Here is a 15,000-nt window from a genome sequence, read left to right as displayed (position 1 = left end):
ATAAAAAATCAGTGTTTATTATGAAAGCTTTTTATTGATACTGAAATTGTAACTGATTTTTTTTGCACTTAAATTTTGTAAACTGAAGTGTTGACATCAAATTATGCTGACAATTTTATTGAAAAAAAATCAGTGTTTTAAAATTCAGTGTATAAAAAATTATGTGTATAACAATTCAGTATATAAAAATTCAGTGTAAAAAAACATTCAGTGTATAAAAATTAAATATAAAAAATCAGTGTTAAAAAAATCTGTTAAAAAATGTAGTATGTAAACATTTGGTGTAAAAAAAATTCATATATATATATATATATATATATATATATATATACACATACATACATACATATACACACGCACACACATATATACACATATATACTGTATATACATATATACATACATACAGTTACTTTACAAGTCAAAAAGTTTGGACAGAAAGTTAAAGTTTACTTCCAGTAGTTTCTATGGCCACCTGTCTGTCTCCAGCTAGTTAGCGTGCTAAAAGGCTATCGTGGGAAAACAGCTGCCCAGTGGAGGGGCGAGCAGGGAGACTAATTGATGGAGGTGACTTGGAACGACAGGAGGAGGAGGGAGGACGAGTAAAAAGATAAATGTTCTCGACTCCGCTGTTGACGCACACTCCCTTTTATGTCCTATTTCTAGTCCCGAGGTCTATACGGCACGTCTGCCGTCCACAGCAGCTGTATTTCCACGGGGTTATTAGCGCCATGTTTGTTTGCGTGTGGAGTAGAGACAGATGCTGCTCGGCGGCGTTAACACGATTAAACGTGGCCTCTTACCCTCCTCTATTTGATCATCTCCTCCATACGCCCTTTCCTGGACGCTCGTTATCGCCCACTCGGCGCTTCTGAGAAAGCGCGAACGATGGACGACGAGCACCACCTCGCAGGGAATAACAGACTTGTGTTGAATGTGTGGTCTTCTTCTGGTCTTCTTCAGGACTTTTTTGACAATGATTGACTTGACTATTTGTCAAGTCAATCAGTGCTGTTGTTTCACAAAATAAAAGCGTACGAAGTATGTTAGGGATGGGTAGGAATTGGGTACTTTTTCTAGCATCGACCGAATTTTGTCGGTACGACCGGGTATCGATTCATTTACAAACCCCGTTTCCATGAGTTGGGAAATTGTGTTAGATGTAAATATAAACGGAATACAATGATTTGCAAATCCTTTTCAACCCATATTCAGTTGAATATGCTACAAAGACAACATATTTGATGTTCAAACTGATAAATAATCATTAACTTTAGAATTTGATGCCAGCAACACGTGACAAAGAAGTTGGGAAAGGTGGCAATAAATACTGATAAAGTTGAGGAATGCTTATCAAACACTTATTTGGAACATCCCACAGGTGTGCAGGCTAATTGGGAACAGGTGGGTGCCATGATTGGGTATAAAAACAGCTTCCCAAAAAATGCTCAGTCTTTCACAAGAAAGCATGGGGCGAGGTACACTCCTTTGTCCACAACTGCGTGAGCAAATAGTCAAACAGTTTAAGAACAACGTTTCTCAAAGTGCAATTGCAAGAAATTTAGGGATTTCAACATCTACGGTCCATAATATCATCAAAAGGTTCAGAGAATCTGGAGAAATCACTCCACGTAAGCGGCATGGCCGGAAACCAACATTGAATGACCGTGACCTTCGATCTCTCAGACGGCACTGTATCAAAAACCGACATCAATCTCTAAAGGATATCACCACATGGGCTCAGGAACACTTCAGAAAACCACTGTCACGAGTTTGTTGCTACATCTGTAAGTGCAAGTTAAAGGTCTACTATGCAAGGCGAAAGCCATTTATCAACAACATCCAGAAACGCCGCCGGCTTTTATGGGCCCGAGATCATCTAAGATGGGCTCATGCAAAGTGGAAAAGTGTTCTGTGGTCTGACGAGTCCACATTTCAAATTGTTTTTGGAAATATTCGACATCGTGTCATCCGGACCAAAGGGGAAGCGAACCATCCAGACTGTTATCGACGCAAAGTTCAAAAGCCAGCATCTGTGATGGTATGGGGGTGCATTAGTGCCCAAGGCATGGGTAACTTACACATCTGTGAAGGCACCATTAATGCTGAAAGGTACATACAGGTTTTGGAACAACATATGCTGCCATCTAAGCGCCATCTTTTTCATGGACGCCCCTGCTTATTTCAGCAAGACAACGCCAAGCCACATTCAGCACGTGTTACAACAGCGTGGCTTCGTAAAAAAAAGAGTGCGGGTACTTTCCTGGTCCCGCCTGCAGTCCAGACCTGTCTCCCATCGAAAATGTGTGGCGCATTATGAAGCGTAAAATACGACAGCGGAGATCCCGGACTCTTGAACGACTGAAGCTCTACATAAAACAAGAATGGGAAAGAATTCCACTTTCAAAGCTTCAACAATTAGTTTCCTCAGTTCCCAATAGTTTATTGAGTGTTGTTAAAACAAAAGGTGATGTAACACAGTGAACATGCCCTTTCCTAACTACTTTGGCACATGTTGCAGCCATGAAATTCTAAGTTAATTATTATTTGCAAAAAAAAAATAAAGTTTATGAATTTGAACATCAAATATCTTGTCTTTGTAGTGCATTCAATTGAATATGGGTTGAAAAGGATTTGCAAATCATTGTATTCTGTTTATATTTACATCTAACACAATTTCCCAACTCATATGGAAACAGGGTTTGTAAAACCAAACTGTGGAGGTTGCCCTCCTGTGGGTTCTCCTGACCGTAATAGACCTTCTTGGAAGCCCGGGAGTCTGGTTTGGACCCTGCTTTATTTTGGTTACACACCAGGTCAGCACTCTGCTCTGCAACTTTTAGTCCGTGTGAGCACACCACGTCATCACTCTGCTCGGCGACTTTTCAGTCTGTTTTGGTTTTGCGAGCCTGTGTGTCCGCTCGCTCCAACTCCCAACAGCTGTGTCTCGGTCCGGCTGCTGCTAATAAACATGGCAGGTGATTGTATGATCAGCCCCAGCTGGGTAATCCAATCACCTGCCAGCTGTGCTTCGAGGCCGGTCCTTATGCCATATTTGCCAACCTTGAGACCTCCGAATTCGGGAGATGGGGGGGTTGGGGGCGTGGTTGCGGGGGCGGGGTGGGGTTGAGGTGCAGGCAGCATATCCCTTCCCCTTCGAGCTTTTCTGGATGAAATGAAATTATTTTTTTCCAATCATTTTGGAACTTGCAAGCGTATTTCTTCTTCTTACTCGTCGTCGCCATGTCTCTTCTTCGTTCTTCTGCTTCGTCTCCTTCTTGTTGTGTGTGCAGTTGTGCACTGAGCTCCAAAAGCCGCAGATGTTATTGTAGTATCCCGGAAGAGTTAGTGCTGCAAGGGATTCTGGGTATTTGTTCTGTTGTGTTTATGTTGTGTTGCAGTGCAGATGTTCTCCCGAAATGTGTTTGTCATTCTTGTTTGGTGTGGGTTCACAGTGTGGCGCATATTTGTAACACTGTTAAAGTTGTTTATACGGCCACCCTCAGTGTGACCTGTATGGCTGTTAACCAAGTATGCATTGTGTTCCATTAAACCAGTTAAAAGATCGTACAACGCGTCAGCATTTCTTGACATCTTCGAGTAAAGATCATTGTTAAACCCGTCCGATGCTACATTATCATGTGACTGGGCTGGTACGCCGTTTAAATGGAGGAAAAGCGGACGCCTGGACAGCATGCGGCTATTAAGGGATGAAAGTTTCAGGTGAGAGAGGAAGCTAAAGGCAGTGTCTTTAAGGCATGGCCCCCAATATTGATGGTGAAGATCTGGAGAAATTCGGGAGAATGGTTTCCCTGTGAGATTTTCGGGGGGGGCACTGAAATTCTGGAGTCTCCCGGGAAAATCGGGAGGGTTGGCAAGTATGCCTTACACACCCCGCTCCGCGGCAGGCCCGCGGACCACGCCCCCCTCCACACAAACGGTGCCACAGCGATTCTAATGTTCCACAAACACTTAAAGTATGAAAAAGTGACGGACAACCACAAAATTGATTAGCCGCGTTTCACGCAAGCGCATCCAAGGTGATCCAAAGCCGGCATTGAAAGAAAACAGGTTTTTTAAATAGGAAAGTAATATTTTATCGGAGTCTGTAAATTATTTTGCTTGTGGATGATTTTTGTTTGGTTTTGTATTGTGTAGTTATATTTACATGGTAATTAATATTCTGTGACTGTAAAATGTTTGCTTGTTGATGCTTTTATTTGTTTCTGTATTGTGTAGTTATAATTAGAGATGTCCGATATTGTCCAACTCTTAATTACCGATACCGATATCAACCGATACCGATATATACAGTCGTGGAATTAACACATTATTATGCCTAATTTTGTCGTGATGCCCCGCTGGATGCATTAAACCAGTGGTCCCCCAACCAATCGGTCCGCACAAGAAATTAAAAAAAAAAAATAATAATAATTTTTATTTTTTTATTAAATCAACATAAAAAAACACAATATATACATTATATATCAATATAGATCAATACAGTCTGCAGGGATACAGTCCGTAAGCACACATGATTGTATTTCTTTATGACAAAAAAAATACAATTTTAAAATTTTAAAAAACTACCATAAACCCCCCGGTCCGTGGGACAAATTTTCCAAAATAAATCAACTCAAGTTATGGAAAAAAAAATGCCAACATGGCACTGCCATATTTATTATTGAAGTCACAAAGTGCATTTTGTTTTGTTTTTTAAACATGCCTCAAAACAGCAACTTGGAATTTGGTACATGCTCTCCCTGAGAGAGCATGAGGAGGTTGAGGTGGGGGGGCGGGGTTTGGTGGTAGAGTTAGTGCTGCAAGGGGTTCTGGGTATTTGTTCTGTTGTGTTACGGTGCGGATGTTCTCCCGAAATGTGTTTGTCATTCTTGTTTGGTGTGGGTTCAACAGTGTGGCGCATATTTGTAACAGTGTTGAAGTTGTTTATACGGCCACCCTCAGTGTGACCTGTATGGCTGTTGACCAAGTATGCTTGAATTCACTTGTGAGTGGGAAAAGCCGTAGATATGTGAATGGGCTGGCACGCCAAGGCAGTGCCTTCAAGGTTTATTGACGCTCTGTACTTTTTCCTACGTCCGTGTACACAGCGGCGTTTTAAAAAGTCAAACATTTTACTTTTTGAAACCGATACTGATAATTTTGAAACCGATACCGATCATTTCCGATATTACATTTTAAAGCATTTATCGCCAATAATATCGGCAGTCCGATATTATCGGACATCCCTAGTTCATACTTGCCAACCTTGAGACCTCCAATTTCGGGAGGTGAGGGGTGGAGGGTGGGGGGCGTGTTCGGGAGTGGGGCGGGGCGTGGTTGGGGGCGTGGTTAAGAGGGGAGGAGTATATTGACAGCTAGAATTCACCAAGTCAAGTATTTAATACACACACACATATATATATACATATATATATATATATATATATATATATATATATATATATATATATATATATACATATACACACATACATCCTGAAAATATGCAAACAAAACTGTGTTTAGATAATTGATACTTCAAACTTGCATAAATAAATATTAAGGAATATAACATAACTTGGCTTCTGAGAGCTTCAAAATGTAATGAATAAAATGCTAAAGTTGTTGATAAACAAGCAATTATTTTAACAATTAAATATGGTCATTTTAAATGAATTATTATGATAATTTTAAATTAATTATTTCAAATATGTTTATTTTAATGCATAATTCTATGGCTGGATGTAATAAGGAGTCAGAAAAAATACAAATAAAAATACAATTAATTTTGATGTTTTCAGCAAAATATAGTAAAAATGTATTTGTTTTTTTTTTAAATTAATAAATATATTTATTTTTAGGTAAGATAAACATAATAATACAATTTGTCTCTAGTCTGGATGATTTAGTTCTTGTCACCCTGTTCTGTCGTGAAAAAAGGCTGTCCTCATGGAGCTGGAGGGGGCGTGGCCTCCAGCTCCGGCTGAAAATCGGGAGATTTTCGGGAGAATATTTGTCCCGGGAGGTTTTCGGGAGAGGCGCTGAATTTCGGGAGTCTCCCGGAAAATTCGGGAGGGTTGGCAAGTATGCTAGTTATAATTATATGCTTTTAGTTGTAATTGTATTGAGTTTGTGGACCCCAGGAAGACTAGTGGGTTGTTGTGGCAATCAGCTATGGGGATCCTTAATAAAAATCAAAATCAAAATCAAAGCGTCTATTAGATATAATGGAATATTTGCACTCACCGGAGGAGTCTTGTTGGAAGTGGTGCCTCGTATACGTTTACTGACCGTGCTTTAGAAGACACGGATGGATGGTGGACGTGAAGCTGTGACTTTCCAGAATTTTCCAAAAGGTGTCCATAACGTCCACCAAATGTTGACTTGTGTCCTTCCGTCAATGAACCCAGGTTCTTGTTTCCTTTTGTCAAAATATCAGACAGGTTTTTACTGGCCAAGCGACAGGCTTCCTGGAGTCACCCGAGACATTTGGTTAACGGTATTGTCGAGACGACGACGTGAAGTTGGGAACGTCCCATTTAAGAACACAAAATGTCGGGAAGAGGAATAAACGACTGCTGCTGGAACACACGAGAGGTTTAAGTGCGTAGAAAAAACAAAAAACAAACACATGATCCTTCCCACCTAATACCTGATTCCTAACGCCCCACACCTGTGCTTTTGTAACCAAACGTTATACTGCCACCTGTGGACACCTGACGTAATGACATGAAAATAAATAGAAAAGCGTTTACACGCCAGATAATATATTTATTGTTGTGGGGAAAAAACAAGGGAATTAGCCCACAAATGTGTGTGTTAGTCATTTTAAGTGTACCGTTGCATTCTGGGAAATCTGCTAAACAGAACTTTGAATCAAACTAGTCATGCCCGAATTATATTAAAATTCACCCCGAAGTGAATTAGACAATACGATAGCATAGTTAAAAAATTATAAAATAAGTTGCTCTTCAGTTTCTCTTTTTCTTCTAAACGTGGTCTTGTTTTTAAACAGTTTATAAAAATTACCAACATGAATTTATGATTTATTATTAGAGATGTCCGATAATGGCTTTTTCGCCGATATTCCGATATTGTCCAACTCTTGATTACCAATACCGATATATACAGTCGTGGAATTAACACATTATTATGCCTAATTTTGTTGTGATGCCTTAAACAATGTAACAGGGTTTTCCAAAATAAATTTAAAAAAAATGCCTCTAACATGCCTCAAAACAGCAGCTTGGAATTTGGGACGTGCTCTCCCTGAGAGAGCACGAGGAGGTTGAAATGGGCGGGGTAGCGGGGGTGTATATTGTAGTGTCCCGGAAGAGTTAGTGCTGCAAGGGGTTCTGGGTATTTGTTCTGTTGTGTTTATGTTGTGTTACGGTGCGGATGTTCTTCCGAAATGTGTTTGTCATTCTGGTTTGGTGTGGGTACACAGTGTGGCGCATATTTGTAACAGTGTTAAAGTTGTTTATATGGCCACCCTCAGTGTGACCTGTATGGCTATTGACCAAGTATGCTTGCATTCACTTGTGTGAGTGAAAAGCCAGAGCTCTGTACTTCTCCCTATGTCCGTGTACACATCGGTGTTTTAAAAAGTCATACATTTTTACTTTTTGAAACCGATACCGATAATTTGCGATATTACATTTTAAAGCATTTATCGGCCGATAATATCAGCAGTCCGATATTATCGGACATCTCTATTTATTATGCAACACTAGTTTTAACAATGCGTCATATAATACTATATATAACAAGGGTTATTCAACTGGCAGCCCGAGGGCCACATCCGGCCCGCCAAAGCTTTTAATTTGGCCCGCCGAACATCACTTAACTAGGCTAGAGGAAACCATTTAATATAGTGTGTGCAGTACTCCCGCCACCCCGCAGGGGGCAACATCAAAGCAAATTCCATGTGTCAGTAGAAGAAGATGGCACCCTAAAAAAATCTAAATAAATTGGGAAATTTGGAGTTTTAACAGCGACTGGACAACAAAATATGAACGGATTCGTGGTCGTATTGTTTTTTGGCTGTTTATCTCCAGTGATCAAAGCTCGTTTAATACATGTAGCGCTGAATTTGACCAGTAGAGGGCGATAAAGATACACCTTAGGTTTAATATTGTTGAGCTACATTTGTGCAATTTTGCTGTGAATGTTTAATTTCTATGTGTTTGGGTTTATTGTATGAAGGTATTAACACTAAACATTCTGTTTTCTTTATTTAAAATATACATTATTTATGTAAAATACACAATGGACGTTATACTTTTGCAATGTTTATATTTTTAGTCTTACACACCTAAATAAAGAAAGTAGTGTAAAGAAATAAAACAAATAAATATATACACATACATACATATATATACATACATACATTATATATATATATATATATGTATATATATATATATACATATATATACATACATACATACATACATATATATACATATATATACACAGTATACAGTATATATAGTTATTTTTCATGCAGTTGGCTTTTAGCCCTTGACCACATTTTTTTAGCCCTATGTGGCCCCCAGGGCAAAAAGTTTGGACACCCCTGACTTTTCAGGTGTTGTGACTGCTGAGAAACAGGTGAGACTTCTCGCGCGACACAAACCAGACCAGACGGCCCACTCGCTAATGAAAAATACAATCACACCTCACACCCTCATTCCCGCCGGGGCGGCCTCGGAGGGACCGGCCGAGTGTTTACCCAACTCAACCCGTGTGCTCGTCAACAGATATCTTGGGTATTTCCTGCGGCGATGAACCTCTTAACGGACCAATCACAGACGGATTTAGAGCTGTACCACCAATCTGGATTGGCTCTGTGGGATATTGGAGCCTATCCGACCAATCACGACAAGAGAAGCAGCATTTACGGATTGTCCAGTGCGAGATTTACGCTGATGTGAAACAATCACAGAGAAACAGTCTTTATCTTCTAATCTAAGACTGGAGTAATTACCAATTTATTAAGAATTTTTCCCTCTTGTTATTAGGAATGTATACCGAGTACCGGAAGTTTTTTGGTACTGGTTCCTAATTAGGTCGGTCTTTGAAAACCGATACTGCTATCTGTATGTTTTGTTCCAGCTGACCGACGTAATTATAACACGCTGTCACGTTCACTTCAGCTGCCTCTGCTACACATTCAAATCAGTTTGGAATAACGACAAATAAGGAAGCAACACCACACATAAGTTTGTAACGCAACAATATTACCTCCTCAAAGGTTTATTAATCCTAGCACACATATTTGACTTGTTTAAAGGCCTACTGAAAGCCACTACTACCGACCATGCAGTCTGATAGTTTATATATCAATGATGAAATCTTAACATTGCAACACATGCCAATACGGCCGGGTTAGCTTACTAAAGTGCAATTTTAAATTTTGCGCGAAATATCCTGCTGAAAACGTCTCGGTATGATGACGCCTGCGCGTGACGTCACGGATTGTAGAGGACATTTTGGGACAGCATGGTGGCCAGCTATTAAGTCGTCTGTTTTCATCGCAAAATTCCACAGTATTCTGGACATCTGTGTTGGTGAATCTTTTGCAATTTGTTCAATGAACAATGGAGACAGCAAAGAAGAAAGCTGTAGGTGGGAAGCGGTGTATTGCGGCAGGTGTTGTGCCAGATAACGCACCCCCGCCGTTGAATGCACCCCCTGACCGTTGTGCCGGGTAACACAGCCGGTGTTTCATTGTTTACATTCCCAGAAGATGAAAGTCAAGCTTTACCATTGGCCTGTGGAGAACAGGGACAACAGAGACTCTTACCAGGAGGACTTTGAGTTGGATGCGCAGACACGGTACCGTGAGTACGCATGCAGCTGCGGCTTCCAAACATTTGATCGCTTGTCCGTACGTGCGTGCCGCTATGTGCATGTCACGTACGTAACTTTGGGGAAATATATGTGCTGTATGAACTTTGGGGAGGTGAATGGTACTTTGGGCTGTGGGATTGAGTGTGTCGTGCAGGTGTTTGAGTTGTATTGGCGGGTTATATGGACGGGAGGGGGGAGGTGTTTGTTATGCGGGATTAATTTGTGGCATATTAAATATAAGCCTGGTTGTGTTGTGGCTAATAGAGTATATATATGTCTTGTGTTTATTTACTGTTTTAGTCATTCCCAGCTGAATATCAGGTCCCACCCGCCTCTCACAGCATCTTCCCTATCTGAATCACTCCCACTGCCCTCTAGTCCTTTACTCTCACTTTCCTCATCCACAAATCTTTCATCCTCGCTCAAATTAATGGGGAAATCGTCGCTTTCTCGGTCCGAATCGCTCTCGCTGCTGGTGGCCATGATTGTAAACAATGTGCAGATGTGAGGAGCTCCACAACCTGTGACGTCACGCTACTCGTCTGCTACTTCCGGTACAGGCAAGGCTTTTTTTATCAGCGACCAAAAGTTGCGAACTTTCTCGTCGATGTTCTCTACTAAATCCTTTCAGCAAAAATATGGCAATATCGGGAAATGATCAAGTATGACACATAGAATGGACCTGCTATCCCCGTTTAAATAAGAAAATCGCATTTCAGTAGGCCTTTAAAAAACGCCTTACGGTTATGGTTTAATTTGTGCTAGTATAAATGCTGATTAAAATGCATTTTTTCCTCATCTTCATTTCCACAAATTACACATAGTACCGATAAAAAACGGCATCGATAAGGAATGTCGATAAGGGTATTGTACCGATAAAATCTTAACAATCCCTAATTGTAACCCTTGTTTTAACAAGGTGATCCATCCATCCATTTTTTACCGCTTGTCCTTCTCGGATGTTGTTCCACAATGGCCGAACTGAACAAAATTCAGCCTAAACAGACAACCATAGAAATTAGCCAGACCCGATCTCCTAATTGTAAAGAATCCTTTGTAAAAATCATGAATCTCGACGGTGATCCAGATAACCCTCAAAATCGGATCACTCGTACCTTATCGCATTTCGGGTATTTTCTGAAACGCCAAATCCTCTCATAGCTTTTTCAGCTATCTATAGCATAGTAAACCCTCATGTTGAAGTCATCCACTATTTTCGTCTCTGTGGGTGGAGGCGTGGACTAGCATACACAGAGCGACAAGTTGAGCCTCGTAAAGTAGGGTAATGGAGTAGAAATGACCAGGATCACCCCCAAAATGTCATGACTTGTTCTCTAATCCCGTTTCGAACATGTCCTAAATTGCATGAAAATCCGCCCTTAATTTTTTGAGTTACGTTGCTAACTAACGAACAAACTAACCGACAAACATAAGCGCCTGGCGGAGGTAATACCGATGAATTACCTTGTTTGCTTCAGCACTATTTTGAACTGGGGAATATATTGTTTTTGTCAAGACGTGGACTATGGTGTGTTTGTTTTCCCGAGATGCAAGTAAAGCTGGACTGGTCATGGCGTGAAGGTAAATACATATTTAATAATAACACTCATAGGAACAAAAAGCGCGCTCAAGGCGGATGTACAAACTTGACTAACGAAACAAAAAGACTTGCACGTGGGCAAAAAAAAACTGTGAACAATTAAACAAAAACACTAACTGTGGCATTAATAGAAAAAACTTACTTGGACATGGCATGAAGTGCGCAGAGGTAGACAGAATGTGACAGGGGTAAGAATGCGGGATGTCACCAGAACGACAAACTGAAAACAATGAACTTAAATACTACCGACATGATTAGTGAAAACAGGTGCGTGACTCAAAACGTGAAACAGGTGCGTGACGTGACAGGTGAAAACTAATGGGTTGCTATGGTGACAAACAAGAGTGCACAATGAGTCCAAACGTGAAACAGGTGAAACTAATGGGTAACTATGGAAACAAGACCAGGGAGTGAAAAGCCAGAAACTAAAGAGTCCAATAACTAAACAAAACATGACTAAAACAAAACATGATTACACCGACATGACAGTTTTACTGTAAACACTAGGGCTGTGGATCATCGGGCATGATTCGATTCGATTTTTGGCGGTAACGATTCGATTCAGAATCGATTTTTGATTCAAAACGATTTACGATTCAAATTCTATACTTTTTTTTAACACCATTGGGTGCCCATTCTATTATTAACCACATTAAATACATATGTATACACTGCTGTGATACATTTCTATTATTACTTCAAATAAAACTGGTTTTGTTTGATAAAATTATACCCAAACATTTAATAAAGTCAAATACAAATAAGGCAACAAGAGAAGTATCCCACAATTCTCTTTTCTAAAGTAGTTCTGTACGGCAGATATAGATCATCTACATCAGTGTTTTTCAACCTTTTTTGAGCCAAGGCGCATTTTTTGCGTTGAAAAAATGCGGAGGCACACCACCAGCAGAAATCATTAAAAAACGAAACTCAGTTGACAGTAAAAAGTCGTTGTCGCAATTGTTGGATATGACTTTAAAGCATAACCAAGCATGCATCAATATAGCTCTTGTCTCAAAGTAGGTGTACTGTCACCACCTGTCACATCAGCCTCTGACTTATTTTGAGGTTTTTGCTGTTCTCCTGGGTGTAGTGTTTTAGTTCTTGTCTTGCACTCCTATTTTGGTGGATTTTTCTCTTTTTTTTTGGTATTTTTCTGTAGCAGTTTCATGTCTTCCTATGAGCGATATTTCCCGCATCTACTATGTTTTTATCCTACTTCGTGGGGACATTGTCGATTGTCATGTTCGGATGTACATTGTGGACGCCGTCTTTGCTCCACAGTAAGTCTTTGCTGTCGTCCAGCATTCTGTTTTTGTTTACTTTGCAGCCAGTTCAGTTTTAGTTTTGTTCTGCATAGCCTTCCCTAAGCTTCAATGCCTTTTCTTAGGGGCACCTACTCACTTTGTTTATTTTTTGTTTAAGTGAAGTGAAGTGAAGTGAATTATATTTATAAAGCGCTTTACATAGTGAAACCCAATATCTAAGTTACATTTAAACCAGTGTGGGTGGCACTGGGAGCAGGTGGGTAAAGTGTCTTGCCCAAGGACACAACGGCAGTGACTAGGATGGCGGAAGCGGGAATCGAACCTGCAACCCTCAAGTTGCTGGCACGGCCGCTCTACCAGCCGAGCTATGCCGCCCCTTAAGCATTAGATACCTTTTTACCTGCACACTGCCACCCGCTGTTCCCGACATCTACAAAGCAATTAGCTACCTGCTGCCACCTACTGATATGGAAGAGTACTACACGGTTATTCTGCCGAGCTCTAGACAGCACCGACACTCAACAACAACACATCATTTGCAGACTATAATTACTGCTTTGCAAAACATATTTTTAAACCAGTCTGTGGCGCGCTCTCCCTGATGACCTGAGGGCACCACAGACTGTGGATGCTTTTAAAAAAGGCTTAAAAACCCTTCTTTTAAAAAAAAGCCTTTTTTAAGATATATGCATACTAGTTTTAGCTATTTGGCTGTTTTATTTTTTTTTTATTTTATTTTTTTTATTTTAATACACTGTAGCACTTTGAGGTTGTTTACTCAATGTAAAGTGTTTTTTTACAAATAAATATATTATTATTATTATTATAAATTAGATAATCTCCCACGGCACACCAGACTGTATCTCACGGCACACTAGTGTGCCGCGGCACAGTGGTTGAAAAACACTGATCTACATCAACAATAGGATTGGTCTGAGTGGCTGGTCAGGATAGATTGAAAAAAAAATTAAAAATATATATATATATTTTTTTTCATTAGATTTTTGATTATTTCTTGAATAATTGAAAATCATTACAAATGAGAATCCCAAGTCATTCGAAAATAAATGTTCCTGAGTGGCTGGACAGATAGAAGGCACACTGGCAAAGCTGAACCTATTGTTACTATAACAATCTACAAGGTTAATACAGTTTGTTTCTCTTTCTTACCCTCCAGTGTTCTGCTTTCTTTTGTAATTCAAGTTGTCATTACATGTGTCCTTTGTTGCATTTGCAACAATTGTGTTGTTGATAATAGAGGTAATTATTGTTAATATTCATTATCAATAGTGCTATTTCTATTGGTATTTTTATTGCTCCATTTGTAGTGTATTACTTCACTAACTGCTTCTTTGCTGGCATTTTTTTGTAGCATATTTGTATGTATCGCGTTTGCTGATGTTGTTCTGTTGACGTTGTCTCTCAATGAAGAAGAACCACCGAACAAAGCGTTGAATATTAATGCTTGAGTCAAAACATGGGAAATATGCGAGCTTTTTCTAACAAAGACTCTTGACATGCGTCACGGCCAATTCTACACAACAACACCATTAAAAACAAGGTAGATGGCAGTCCTGTGCGGCACACTGAATAAGAAAACATAGTGCATGAGTACTTTTGTATCGTGTTCCAGGAGGTGGTGTACCTAATGTTGTGACCGTAAAGAAGCGAGCCTCAATGTGGGCCAGCAGGGTGTGATCATCTGCCTACCAAATGACGAAGGTGGGGGTATGTGTTCTGACCCATATTCACACTCCTGTGTTCCGTGACCCACATCATCCTCTTCTAAATGTGCATCCTAATTTAACATACCGTGTGTGTGTGTGTGTGTGTTCTTGTATTTCTACCCTTCTTGAGGTATCAAGAAGGAAAAGTACCTTCCATATGAGGAGGTGTGAACAAGTGATGACATAAATCAAAATGAGGGTGGTCCCAAAAAGGAGGGATTTTTCAAATTGACTGTGTCGTTTTTAAAAGTACTCCCCCTCTGGTCAACATATGAAATAACAAGTGTGTGTAAAAATTCGAAGTGCTCCCCCTCTGGCCAACATATGTAATAGCAAGTGTGTGTAAGAAATTGAAATGCGCCCCCTTTGGCCAAAATTTATAAAAAATAAATGAATAAATATGTATATAGAGACATACTGTAGTAACTTGAAGTAAATAATGAAGATTAAAAAACAATTACAAACAAAACATGCACCCATCCATACATTGTCTACCGCTTGTCCCTTTCTGGGGTCGCTGGAGCCTATGTCAGCTGCATTCAGGCAG

The 15,000-nt window shown here is 40.0% G+C and overlaps 1 protein-coding gene and 1 long non-coding RNA gene across 3 annotated transcripts in view; one reads left to right on the top strand and one right to left on the bottom strand.

Annotated features, from left to right (window-relative positions):
* The window catches only part of LOC133610372 (uncharacterized), a 50,729-nt gene extending 44,412 nt beyond the window's left edge, over positions 1-6,317 (bottom strand). Inside the window, exon 1 of the long non-coding RNA XR_009815859.1 lies at positions 6,250-6,317. This is a non-coding gene — a long non-coding RNA (uncharacterized lncRNA). The remainder of the gene's footprint in view (positions 1-6,249) is intronic.
* The window catches only part of bean1 (brain expressed, associated with NEDD4, 1), a 98,122-nt gene that overhangs the window by 44,274 nt on the left and 38,848 nt on the right, over positions 1-15,000 (top strand). The gene's annotated exons all lie outside the window — the stretch shown is intronic.

The sequence above is a fragment of the Nerophis lumbriciformis genome, linkage group LG02, assembly GCF_033978685.3.
Source record: "Nerophis lumbriciformis linkage group LG02, RoL_Nlum_v2.1, whole genome shotgun sequence".
Classification (NCBI taxonomy): domain Eukaryota; kingdom Metazoa; phylum Chordata; class Actinopteri; order Syngnathiformes; family Syngnathidae; genus Nerophis; species Nerophis lumbriciformis.
The sequence above is the reverse complement of the archived record's forward strand: the minus strand, read 5'-3'. Positions and strand labels throughout refer to the sequence as shown.